The sequence below is a fragment of the Chrysemys picta genome, chromosome 3 (genome assembly GCF_011386835.1).
Source record: "Chrysemys picta bellii isolate R12L10 chromosome 3, ASM1138683v2, whole genome shotgun sequence".
Classification (NCBI taxonomy): Eukaryota; Metazoa; Chordata; order Testudines; family Emydidae; genus Chrysemys; species Chrysemys picta.
The window spans coordinates 167,627,467-167,641,862 of NC_088793.1; the positions used below are offsets into that span (position 1 = coordinate 167,627,467).

The 14,396-nt window shown below is 40.2% G+C and overlaps 1 protein-coding gene across 2 annotated transcripts in view; it reads right to left on the minus strand.

The window, feature by feature from the left end:
- TRAF5 (TNF receptor associated factor 5) overlaps positions 1–14,396 on the minus strand; it is a 37,677-nt gene that overhangs the window by 16,848 nt on the left and 6,433 nt on the right. The window contains exon 2 of one of the 2 annotated variants that reach the window (XM_024101241.3): positions 11,583–11,704. The exons of the other annotated variant lie outside the window; for it this stretch is intronic. The gene's annotated coding sequence lies outside the window, so the exon portion shown is untranslated. The remainder of the gene's footprint in view (positions 1–11,582; positions 11,705–14,396) is intronic. 2 annotated transcript variants of the gene reach the window in all.

The following is a 14,396-nucleotide window of genomic DNA, read 5'->3' on the forward strand; positions in this document are numbered from 1 at the left end:
AATGATGACTTAACCATAAGTACAGATTTGACAGAGGTCAAAGACTGGGGGCCCGATACTTCTCCTTCTGATTGATCACCGATTTACACCAGAAAGCTAGATTCTATTTTTCAAAATCTGACTTTAGTTATTTGTATGTTATTAACTGCATTAGTCATGTCTGAAAAGAAGTAGGGAGAAAAGCAAGATTGCAAATCAGAACAGTAACTTCATATTTTTCTCTCTCAGTTTTGCCAGAGTTTGAAATAGATACACCATTAATTTCCAGCCTAAATGGTTCTCAAAGAAAAAAAATCAGACCTTAAATCTGTCACAGGTCCCTCAGTCTAGCAATACATTTTTCCAACGGGTCTAGGACTGATAATAGCAAATCCTTACCTTGAACCAGTGTAATTTCCATTCCTTAAGACTCAACATACATAAGAATTTATTTTTTTTCTGCTCACGTTGCTGTTTACTCACCAATAGAGACGTTTACTTAGTGATGTTAACCTAATTAAATAAATTTAGTTATGGGATGTGTGTAGCCGCAGAACACCTGTCATATTAACCTACATTTAAGTTACAAGTTCACTCACAACACACACTGTCGGTCATTTTTCATCTTCTTCCTTACTCATAGCGTAGAGCACAATTAACTCATACAAACATGGTTTATGGTAAGGTAATTAAAGTGTTTACTTTTCTTTTACAGCACTGTCTTTAGGGCAACACTGATATACAAGTTATCTTACTGTATATCAGTGTGTAAGAAACTCAGCCAAGATCTTAGGTGCTGTCCAGGGCTGTCAATTACAAAAATTAATCATGATTAATCATGCTGCTAAATAATAACAGAATACCATTTATTTAAATATTTTTGGATGTTTTCTAGATTTTAAAATATATTGATTTCAATTACAACAAAATACGAAGTGTACAGTGCTCACTTTATATTTATTTTTCATTACAAATATTTGCACTGTAAAAAAACAAAAGAAATAGTATTTTTCAATTTACTGTAGTGCAATCTCTGTCATGAAAGTTGAACTTAAAAATGTAGAATTATGTACAAAAAATAACTCCACTCAAAAATAAAACAATGTAAAAGTTTAGAGCCTACAAGTTCATTCAGTCCTACTTCTTGTCCAGCCAATCACTCAGACAAACAAAGTTGTTTACATTTACGGGAGATAATGCTGCCCACTTCTTGTTTACAATGTCACCTGAAAGTGAGAACAGACATTCACATGGCATTGTTGTAGCTGGTGTCGAATTAATGAAATTCACAAATTTCATTAATACGTGATTTTTTGTAATGAGCATTATCAGCATGGAAGCATGTCCTCTGGAATGGTGGTTGAAGGATGAAGGGCATACGAATGGTTAGCATGTCTGCCATGTAAATACCTTGCAATGCCTACTACAAAAGTGCCATGCAAATGCCGGTTCTCAATATCAGGTGATATTGTAAATAAGAAGCGGGCAGCAGTATCTCCCATAAATGTAAACAAATTTGTTTGTGCTAGCGATTGGCTGAACAAAAAGTAGGACTGAGTGGACTTGTAGGCTCTAAAGTTTTACATTGTTTTAAATATTTGGAATAAAAAATAATATAAAGTGAACACTGTACACTTGTATTCTGTGTTGTAATTGAAATCAATATATTTGAAAATGTAGAAAAAAATCCAGAAATATGTAATAAATTTCAATTGATATTCTATTGTTTAACAGAGCGATGATCATGATTAATTTTTTTGAGTTAATCACATGAGTTAACCACGTGAGTTAACTGTGATTAATCAACAGCCCTACTTCTATCATATCTTGTTGGCAGGATTCCTTTTTATGGCTGTTTTGTGGCACATTATTTCTCTTCCACAGTTATCCCCTACCCCTTAACCACTTTCTGTTCAGATATATTTTGTGTATTTTCGCTGTTCTTTGAGTTTTCATGAAATTCTTACCAGAACAAGTAACTCTTAAAGGGCTGAATCCATATCCTATGAAGCCAATGGGAGTCTTTTCATTCACTTCAGTGGGGGTAGGACTGGGCCCAAAACATAATCTCTAATAATTTGACTACTACAATAAATGATATACCACTACTGATGTGTTCAATTCTGCAACATAATTCTGACCCGAGAAGCCCCTCTAGTGTGGCTATACTATTATAGAAAATGGAGACACTACCATACCACTTTCCAGCTCAGGTTCAGTAGATACAATTAACCAAAAGTTTAAAATTTAATGTTAAAGGCAAATAAGAGTGAGAGATTAAAAAAAACAATGAATTTCACAATATACATTTTCATTCTCTTCCCAGGTCAGTGTCCTACTTCTGATTTTTACATTACATTTAAAGTGCCAAATTCATCTCATAAGAATCATAGAAGATTAGAGTTGGAAGGGACCTCAGGAGGTCATCTAGTCCAAACCCCTGCTCAAAGAAGGACCAATCCCCAACTAAATCATCCCAGCCAGGGTTTTGTCAATCCTGACCTTAAAAACCTCTAAGGAAGGAGATTCCCCCTGGGTAACCCATTCCAGTGCTTCACCACCCTCCTACTGAAATAATGTTTCCTAATATCCAACCTAGACCTCCCCCACTACAACTTGAGTCCATTGCTCCTTATTCTGTCATCTTCCACCACTGAGAACAGCCGAGCTCCATCCTTTATGGAACCCCCTTTCAGGTAGTTGAAGGCTGCTATCAAATCCCCCCTCACTCTTCTCTTCTGCAGACTAAACAAGCCCAGTTACCTCAGCCTCTCCTCGTAAGTCATGTGCTCCAGTCCCCTGATCATTTTTGTTGCCCTTCGCTGGACTCTCTCCAATTTCTATACTAGGGGGCCCCCCAAACTGGACGCAATACTCCAGAGGTGGTCTCACCCCATTTGCCTTCATTTAGATAGAATGTCAGACTTACACAAGTGTCTCCAATCAGGCATCATATAATGGCTGCAACCCATAGGGGATATAAGCCCTAACAACACTACACAAGCAAAAAGCTTTAGTATACAGCAGGGGTTCTCAAACTTCACTGCACCGTGACCCCATCTGACAACAAAAATTACTACATGATCCCAAGATTGGGGACTGAAGTCTGAGCCCTGCTGCCCCAGGCATGGGGCCTGTAACCTGAGCCCTGCTGTCCAGGGCTGAAGCCCTCGGGCTTCGGCTTTGGCCCTCAGCGGTGGGGCTCAGGCTTCAGCTTTGGCCCCAGCAAGTCTAAGCCAGCCCTGGTGACCCCATTAAAATGGGGTCCTGACCCATTTTGGGGTCCCAATCCACAGTTTGAGAACCACTGGTATACAGTAAATCCAGACAGAATATATATATTGTATATATGGAACTGCTTGTGTACAAAACCATCCTTGCAGATTAGTCACCCCCAGTGAACAGTCTTCTGTTTCAACCCAGGGTCAATTTTCCATTTATTTTACAATTGCTGATCCTTTCCCCTCTGAAAATGGACTTCCTACTTCTCTGGCACGGAAAACTTGATCAGGGACAATTTTGCTTTTCTGCCACTAATTACTACCCCCTTCAGTTAGTGGCTAGAGTGCCCTGAAACTTTTCTCTTATGATTTTTTTAATCCCTCTCGTCTATGTACTTCCACAATGCTTTTTTGAATCCTACTATGCTCCTGGACTGAGCAACCTTTAATGGTGATGAATTCCACAGATTAATTGTATGTTGTGTTAAAAAAGCACTACCACCTCTTTGTATGAGTTTTAAAAAATTTGTGGCCTTTACATTAACTGTACCGTTGTATTTATCTTCTCTTGTAATATTTTTGCCCAGCTTATCTATGCCGTTCAGTATTTTATATACCTCTTTAAGGTCTCCTTTGAACCAGTGTTTCTCAACCAGTGGGCAATGAAAAGAAAGCAAGGGGCTGAAAAATTTATCACATTTCCTATACACCAGGAAAATAAAATTTCAAAAATAAATTTGGGGTGGCCACAACCTTCTAAGTTTGTGGGGTCAAATATAGTAACAGAAACATTTTTTCTTACTTTTATAGCAAATGTGATTATTTATTTATTTATTTATTTACTTACTTAAGATAAGCGGTGGCCAACCTGGAAAAGTTGAGAAACACTGCTCTAAACTAATCTTTTCAATTTTTCCTCATATGGAAGTCTCTAAACATTTGAAACCCCCTGAAGTAAGAGATATTTACAGCCAACACAGGAAATTATCCAGCATGCAGGCATTACAGTCCACTCATCTCATCAAATTAAATAAGAAAAATGTTAACCAAACTAAAAATAATCAACAAAAAAACACAACAAGAAGTCTCTAAGCAAAAATAGCCAGAGGTCTCCAGCATGGTACAGTTTAATATCAAATAAATCTTAGCACAGAAAAGAAAATAGAAGAATAGCTTCCAGCCAATAAAGTTATTGGTAAATACACTCAAGAGAGAAAGGTCAAGGCTTGAAACAGAAAGCCTACAGAATGAATATAATCAGTGTTATGAAAACACACTGGAGTTACAGCCACAGCTATTCCTAAACCTCTCTATGTAACATTGAATCGTAGGAATGGAAGGGACCTCGAGAAGTCATCTAGTCCAGTCCCCTACACTCATGGCAGGACTAAGTATTATCTAGACCATCCCTGACAGGTGTTTGTCTAACCTGCTCTTAAAAATCTCCAATCATGGAGATTCCACAACCGCCCTAGGCAATTTACTCCAGTGCTTAGAAACCCTGATACTTGGGAAGTTTTTCCTAATGTCCACCCTAAACTGAATTTGCTGCAATTTAAGCCCATTGCTTCCTTCTTGTCTTATCCTCAGAGGTTAAGAAGAATAATTTCTCCCCCTTCTTCTCGTAACAACCTTTTATGTACTTGAAAACTGTGATCAAGTCCCCTCTCAGTTGTCTCTTCCCCAGACTAAACAAACCCAACTTTTTTTTTCCAATCTTCCCTCATAGGTCATATTTTCTAGACCTTTAATCATTTTTGTTGCTTCTCTCTGGACTTTCTCTGATTTGTCCACATCTTTCCTGAAATGTGGTTCTCAAAACTGGACACAATACTCCAGTTGAGGCCTAATCAGCGTGAAGTACAGCAGAATTAGTTCTCATGTCTTGCTGACAACACTCCTGCTAATACATCACAGAACGATGTTCGCTTTTTTTGCAACAGTGTTATACTGTTCAGTCATATTTAGCCTGTGATGTACTATGACCCCCAGATCCCTTTCTGCAGTACTCCTTTCTGGGCAGTAATTTCCCATTTTGTATGTGTAAAACTTATTGTTCCTTCCTAAATGGAGTACTTTGCATTTGTCCTTATTGAATTTCAGCCTATTTTTTTTCCCACACCATTTCTCCAGTTTGTCCAGATCATTTTGAATTTAATCCTATTCTCCAAAGTACTTGAAACCCCTCCCAGCTTGGTATCGTCCACAAACTTTATAAGTGTACTCTCTATGCCATTGATGAAGATATTGAATAGAACCGGACCCAGAACTGATCCCTGCGGGACCCCACTCTATATGCCTTTCCAGCTTGACTGTGAACCACTGATAACTACTCTTTGGGAATGGTTTTCCAACCAGTTATGCACCCATCTTATAGCAGCTCCATCGAGGTTGTATTTCCCTTGTTTGTTTATGAGAAGGTCATGCGAGACAGTATCAAAAGCTTTACTGAAGTCAAGATATACCACATCTACTGCTTCCTCCCTATCCACAAGGCTTGTTACCCTGTAAATGAAAGCTATTAGGTTGGTTTGACATGATTTGTTCTTGACAAATCCATGCTGACTGTTACTTATCACCTTATTATCTTTCAAATGCTTGCAAATTGATTGCTTAATTATTTGCTTCATTATCTTTCTAGATACTGAAGTTAAACTGTCAGTGGAGATGACGATGACTCTGTAGTATGAGGTTATTACAATGCCTAGCACCTACTTAGTGCTTTTTATAGTCAACGTGCTCTACCAACACTAATGAAGTCATTTTAATAACACCCATGAATCAGAGGTGTTAATAGCCTCAATTTACAGGTGGAAAAATCGAGGCAGAGAGATTAAGGTCCAAATTATCAAGTGTGTCCACTAATTTGTTGGACCTCAGTTGCGACACCTAGGATCCAATTTTTAGAAATAACACATACTCACAATTTGACTGAAGTCAGTGGGTGTTTGGGGCAAAAACCAGGCCCCAGGTGTCTCAGAATGAATATTTTAAAAACATTTAAAGCACTGAAAATTAATGGACACTTTTGAAAATTTTGGCCTAAGCAATTTGCCTAATGGCCACAGGAGTCAATGTCAGAACTGAGATTAGGATTGTGGAGTTCCCAGTACCCAATCCCATATTCAGATCAGAGCCCACACCTCTTTTCTGAACACATCCAGAACGCAAATTTCACCATCTTCAACCCCTCACATATGCACCTGAAACGAAGTTCCTTCACCTAGACTTACATGGAGACAATATCAAACAACAAGATAAATTCTTCCCATATGGGCTACCAATAGCTGTGTCATATCCAGTAATATCAATACATAAACACACAAATCAGTGATAAAAAAATATCACAAGCCTGATTTTACCAACAAAAACCTGAAAGAATACATTTAATTAGAAATGCAATTGTGATCTAAAGTCAAATCCAAAACCTCGTTCATAAATCTCTTTGCTAATTAATTCAATAACACTAGTCTCTATCTCCTTCTGAAAAGCACTCTTTTATTTCACCAATAGCTTCCAACTACTTTGCTGGAATTAACATATTCCCTTCCTCAGGCATTTTTAAGATGCACACATAAGATCTGAAGATCTTTACTTTTAGCAAGGTAAAATACTAAGACTATATTCACCCCCCTCACACACCTCTTTTCTTCATGAAGGCTTCTCCTCCATTTCAGCAATGCTTACATGTTTACATAAAATTTAAAAAGTCCAAGTGTGCAGGGAGGAGTACTTTCAACACAGTACTTTCTATATGCAAGTCTGCCATCAGAAATCTCAGCTAAGAAGTCTTCTTCATCCAAAGCAGTCAAAGCACATATAGGGTCATTTAAAGGCCAAGTTTCCTATCTGCCTCCCTTCTAGGGGATGGAAAGGGGAGCTAGCTGTAGCCTTCACAGGTTCAGCACGTAATGACGGGGACAAGGAGTTGTGGAGCACATGATTGCAATTCCTTGTCCAATAGGTTTGTATTTTCTGATCCAGGCTTCTATTACAAACTAATCTTTCAATAGAGAAGTAGACCATCAATGGAGTCAGCACCTGTAGCATTCCAGGTCTTGCACAGCTCAAAAAGATCATGGGTTCACACTGCTGAATTGAGCTATTAAGGCCAAATTCACTATTGATATAAGTCACTGAGCTGCACCTGTTTACATCAGTGATGAATTTGGCCCAGTGTGACTAGTTCAGCAGTGTAGCTATACATTAAAACAAGCCTGTTGCTACAGAACATCCAAGATGATATGATCTGAACCATTACAAATAAACATGATGCCTGGATATGAATGTGTATGTCCTGTGTAACTCACGCTAGACACAGGAAACTAGGGTGCAGATACTGTAAATCCACTTCCGGCTTCAAGTATTTGATGCCTGTGTTCTTTCAACTCACACCAAAGCAAAACAGGCACAGGAAAAAGTAATTTTTGCAATATAAAGAGCTCTATGGGTTAACTGAATCAATTTCCTGCTTAAACTGATGTCTGACCAACACATTAGGTACTGTATGCTTTAACTTTTGCATGTCAAACAGCTAAATATGCAAAGTGAACATACTGTACTATTATAATGTGAGCACGCACACTCACATCAAAATATTATTTTAAAAATATTAAATGGGGGTGGATAATATGAGACACACTTGTGTCAGAAGGGAAACCTAAATTAAAAAAAAAGGATTTGATTTAGAGGAATTTCTATAGGCTGTATTACATAATTAATTTTAACCCTACATTACAAAAATGGGTTTAAATAGTGGTCACAAAGCCCATGTCCCACATTAGAACTAATCACATAGCTTCACAAGAACTAGATCTTGGTAGCAACACAATAAAGAGGTGCTCACTGTCACCCCCGCTTTTTACTTTAGCAACCCACACCCATGCCACCATAATAAAGGCCAACCTCATCAAAGACAGGATAAACACAATGCATACAAAATATCTTTCTGTATGCAGATGCTATTTTACAATAGGTTTCTCACTCTCATAAATCCTTAAGCCACACTGTTTTGAAAAAAACCTACTATGGGAAGTTTTCAGTAAAAAAAAAAAAAAATTGTTCTAAATCAGGGCAATTCCCCCTTAACTAGCACCCGACCAAATGAGGCTATGCACCTTCTATTTATATAGACCATGTATAATCTAAATTATTTGTTCATACATATACGCAGAACACACAGTAGGACCTGAGTGGAACATGGTATGAGTCAATCAGGATGATACTACTCCCTAGAATGTTGCCCTCATGCCAACAAATATTGAAACAGGTCAACCATTCCTCTCAATCTTCAAACTTGCCAGTGTGTGAACCAGCAACCACAGGCGCCGACTTCCTCTCTACCCGGGGGGTGCTCGACACTCCACTCCAGGCCTGCCCCCACCCCACCCCTTCCTCCAAGCCCCCACCCCGCCTCTTCCAGTCCTGCTCCGCCCCCGGTCCTGCCCCTTTCCCCAAGGCCCCACCACGTCTCTTCCCACCCCTCCCCGCTTCTCCCCCTCCCTCCTAGCACCTCCTGCATGCTGCCAATCAGCTGTTCCATGGCGTGCAGGAGGCAGTGGGAGGGAAGAGGAGGAGTTGATCAGTGGGGCTGTGGGTGGGAAGTGCTGGAGGGGAAGAGGGGAAGTTGGCTGATGGTGGGTGCAAGCACCCACTAATTTTTTTTGTCGGCGCCTATGCCAGCAACCAAAATATGTGACAAATGGCCAAAGTGTGGAATTCCTATATTGTGTGCACTATCAATACCAATAACACATGTTTTCAACTATAAAACCAGTTTTCAATATGTTCTCTTACTAAGTGAATTAAATACATTTTAAAAAGAAAACTGGAAAAAAAACAAATTCAATCACATGCAACCATTAAGTCTGCCTACATGGGTCATCAGCTGGATCTGAATCCTAGATCTTCAGATTCCCAGCACAGACTCTACCACCCGAGCTACAAAAGTAACCGTTAACCTCTCTGGGAACCAGCCACTAGAGTGGGACTTGGAACACACCTTGCCAGTGTTGCACAACTCTTTACTAGACAGCAGTAGAATATTAGAGATCAGGAATCCTGGTTTCAAGCCTTAGCTCCAAGATAGGAGAATGTTGTAATGATTAGAGATAAGATAACCAAAGCACATTATTCGGTACATTCCCTCTGAAAGGCGGTGCGGCTCAGTGAATAAGAGCGGAGCCTCCCATACTAGAGACCTGGGTTCTATGCTCAACTCCCTTATCTGTAAAACGGGAGGCTAAATCGTGATTGCCTTTCAGGGTTGGGGTATAAGACATTGCTCAGCAGTAAGGGCTATGAAGTACATGGAAGTATAAACAACAGTCATAAGGTATAAAGTTTAAACTCATGGTCTCCTGGCTCCCAACTTAGTATGCCCTTGGCTTCAAAGTATGTGGCAGAGCAAACAGAATCTCTCTGTCCCTCCCTCAGAAAACTGTCTTCCTTTGTGGTACACTAGGATAGGAAGTCTGATCCAGCCAAAATGTCCTGCAAAATCCAGTATAGGTTAGAGGTCTAAGATCAACTCACTGCAGTGGAGGTGTGGGGAGAGAAACATGAAGGAAAAGAAGGGAATACCATTCATTAAATTATCTACTCAAACTGCCTGATGGGCAAGGTGGTCCAACTGACTCTATTATTGGGCTATACAGTTATAGTATCCAGCAATGTGATTTACTGGTAATATGGAGCCCTGACATGCAGTAATTGTACTGGGAGGGGTGGGGGGACAAGAGAGTGCTTGAATTATATCACAGTGTGTGGAAATGTAAAATGGGTTAAAGATCTACTGCATATAATTAAATACAGATTAAAGATATGGCAGATTATACTGAATCACCTGAAAATAACAGCTGGCCTACCACATATTAGGAGTATATATTTTAAGCACTGGCAATGCAATCCACATCCATGGATCCCCACAACCCTGTGGAGTGCTTCCCATAGGGGAGGAAAGGATTCTGGATATTTGCTGGGTAGCTTCTCAATCCTGAGGCTCCACGAGGAAGAAGACCCCTCGTTGCATTGGAGGGCTGGCTCCCACTCCACCTACCTGCACAGTCCTCATGAGCTGTTCTGCCACTGGCCTAAGCCCTTAGTGGCCACACAACAGTAGCCAGGGTTGGTATGCAGGAGCTAATACTTCTAACAACAATAATTCCTGATTGGATACTAGCCTGAAGATCCACGGGGGATGCTGTTGCAGAAAGCACAAAACCAAATCCAACCTGAATTCAAATGTCACCGTATTATAAAAAAAAAATGAGGAGTCCTTGTGGCACCTTAGAGACTAACAAATTTATTTGGGCATACATTTGTTAGTCTCTAAGGTGCCACAAGGACTCTTCATTGTTTTTGCTGATACACACTAACACACCTACCACTCTGAAACCTGTCACCTTATTATAAATTCACAGTAAAACCTTGCTAATTATCAGTTTGCTAATCCTCAAACCCAAATTCGCATTAACACCCTGCAGTCTCACTCTACTTCTTTGTGAAGATTTAACAGGCAAGTATTGTAGTAAGATCCCATAAGACTAAGACTTCTTTATTTTTTACAAAGCACACTATGGTGTGTACATATATCAAATAATTAAAACTATAAATGTAAAAAAAACCCCAAAAGGAATTTTTGTGCTGCAGTAGCTTTGAGTTTGTATTTTTCTGCTGACCTGCTTATTTGTAACGTTGGCTGATTTACTATGGATCTCCCAATCATTAATGTTAATTAGCGAGTTTCTACTATACAAGGAGCTCTCTATAGTATATCTGCATTGCTATATTTGGCAATAACATGGACAGCATTAGTCTTAAACATACTGTTTTTTAACTATGAAAAAATAATTTTGTCCTTAACATCTAGTAATAGTTGTAACTATAAAAAGGTAACACTGAAGAGCTATAAACCAAGTAAAATTGGTACTGCACTTAGTACACAGTAATCCAGTCACTCATTAAAACACTTTAATTTTCCTACAACAGCATTTTAAGTGTGTACAGTACCACATTAACTTTATGAAAAAGAACACTGATATGGTAAGAGTCACCTTTCTTGCTCAAACTATAATATGGTGAAATTTAATAATTAAGCCTTTCCTTTTCTACAATCACTTTGAAATTTCTGTGCCCATGCTTGGATGTCTTAATGTCTCTTCTGGCAACAACATAATCTGATGTGAATTCTTAAAGTTAAACTACAAAATCATTCTCAACCCCTTTCAAATCGTAAAGCTTTACATTAACAAATCCACATGTTATTTAAACATCAGGTTTAAAATTAGTTAATGTTTGAAGAGTGCTTTGAAGATGGTAAATATAAGTGCCATTATTAATCTATTGCCAACAGTTACAACATTTATTTTGAAAGAACTGTACCTGAAAACTGTGGCTGTTCCTGAACAGAAAGTGAGATGGTCTGTGGTTAAAACAACACTATGATAGGTTTTAAACAGCAAGGCAGTGGAAATCCCCCAAGACTAGCTTTGCAAAGATCACCTCTACAAAGAAAACAATAAACATAGAAAATGTTAGGACAAAAAGGCAAACCATTTAAGAATATTCCTCCTTTAAACTTCTGCTGCAGTGACTGAAATAATACAACCCTACCCACTGCAGCATGATTGTCTCTGGAGAAACATAAGTTCAGAAATATCCTTTTTCACATTTTTCCTTGCTGAACATTTTTAGTTTTCATTAAAATGTTGCCAGTTTCAATGGAGCTGTAACTGATTTGACAATTCTTTGGTCACAAGGAAACATGGCATTTGTAAAGATGTAAACAAAACGAAGGGCCCATTCTTGCATTTTCTTACACAAGCAGTTCTCACTCACACAGGTAGACCCACTCATGTCAGGTGCATAAGGGCGTGTCAACACGAGAAATTGCCACCGGTTTAATTTAAGATGCTATTTTAAATGGATTTTGTTAGATCTGTGCAAAAGGCTGTGTGGATAGTCTTATTTTGGTTTAAACCAAACTTTTCAATTTAACTTAAGTCGAGACCACCAAAAGAAGAGCGACTATACTGGAGTTTGCACCAGTTTAACTAAATTGGTTTAGAAACAGATTTAAATTAGATCAACGTTTTTCAAAGTTCGGGTTGCGACCCAGTACTGGGTCGCAGCATGTAAGGCACTGGGTTGCTCTGGTCAGCACCGCCGATCGGGATGTTAAAAGTCCCGTCAGCGGTGCTGCCCAGCTAAGGCAGGCTAATGCCTATCTGTTCCAACACCGCGTTGCGCCCCGGCAGCGGCCAGCAGCATCAACAATTTTATTCAACTGGGTCCCTAGGAAAAAAAGTTTGAAAACCACTGAACTAGTTGATCACCCACTTTGTTGCTTCTGTCTGCCAAGCTAAATGGATACACTGGGGGCTACTTTCATCCTTCCATCCCCCCCTCTCCCAGCTTTCTTTGTGCTACCCTCCCAACCCCCTCTATTTCAGTGACTTCCTGAAACCCTACCACTCTTCCCTCATGCCAAGGTGTGACAGTTCTCAGGGAACCCAGGACTGAAAGATACCTTTATACCCTCTGCCACCACCAACCTTTCAGCCACTCAAGTGCTCTCCTCTGGGCTATGCCAGCCCTGTTTTTGCCTTAACAATAGGTGCACCCCAGTCCCCAAGTCCCCTGGAAGCGTTCCCCTGCGATATCCAGCCCGACACTGGCTATTCCCAGAAATCCCAGATCCTCTGCCTCCAAAGGAGCAGTGTACCCCAGTTTACCAGTTTTACCTTAAACCGCTGCTCCTGTAAACCACACAACACTTGTAATGAAACAAAAGGTTTATTTAAGCAAACAGAGAAATTGCACTACAAACAAGAGAGTGTGATAGAAACAAATGGTTACCATACAAAATAAGACCATAAAACACAAACTTGGGCCTACACTTATTAATACACCTCTACCTCGATATAACGCTGTCCTCGAGAGCCAAAAAAATCTTACTGCGTTATAGGTGAAACCGCGTTATATAGAACTTGCTTTGATCCACCTGAGTGCGCAGCCCCCCCCCCCGGAGCGCTGCTTTACCACGTTATATCCGAATTTGTGTTATATCAGGTCACGTTATATCGGGGTAGAGGTGTAGTTATTTTTCCTACTAAGGCCTTGGCTACACTGGCGCTGTACAGCGCTGCAACTTGCTGTGTTCAGGGGTGTGGAAACACCCCCCCCCCGAGCGCAGCCAGTGCAGCGCTGTAAAGCGCCAGTGTAATCAGCGCCTGCAGCACTGCACGCTCGCTCGCAGCACTGCAAGCTACTCCCCTCGGAGAGGTGGAGTACATACAGCGCTGCGTGGCGGCGCGACTACACTCGCGCGTAAATTCCCAAGTGTAGCCAATGCCAAAAAGTAAGTTCCCTCCCCACCCCGACCCCCACCCTCCAACATGCAGTCTGTTGCAGAGCTGGGTGGCTTCACAGGAACCACAATCCAATTATTTCATGACAAAAACCCGCATTCAGCAAGATGTCTCTTCAGTGATTGGATCTAGCACGCCTCTCCCCACTCGGTTATACTGTACTGGTCTTTTGTCTTAATTCATAGACCGGACAATTCCCACAACTGATATAATGTTCCTTTTTTACCACCAAGTGGTTTCGATTGTTTTCAGTTGTCTTTGATAGTTTTCCATTGACTGTTCTGGGATGGGGCAATGGTAAACAACAGAGCCTTGCATTATATCACTGGCTAACCAGGGCGGGGTGGCAATGAACAGACCATCACTCCCATATTACTCCCTTCCGACTCCTTTTAACTTTAGGACCATAAGAGTATAAACTTCAAGATAGTTTCGTTATTCCTTCAAAACGACCCACACACAGATCATTCTACGATCATGAACATAAATGAATTGCAATCTTTCAATAGAGACCTTACGTGTTACCCTTTATGGACAAATACAATGCATTTGATGTAGTGAGTTTGTCAGGTTTGAGATGAGAGCTGTTTACAAAGAATAGGGACCTTTGGGTCCCACAGGGTCTCTGTGCGTCCACCCTCCTCCCCAACATTTCTCTCTGCCACATTCCATTATTCCCATTTCCCCCCCTCCCATCTAGGAGGGTTCTGGGTGCTCCCTTTTTCCCCCCATGCCCTTCTTCCTCCCTAACATTCTTATTATTTCTTTCTATCTGGGAGATAAGTCAGGGTGTCAACATTATAAACTGCACTGGGACAATGGGCAG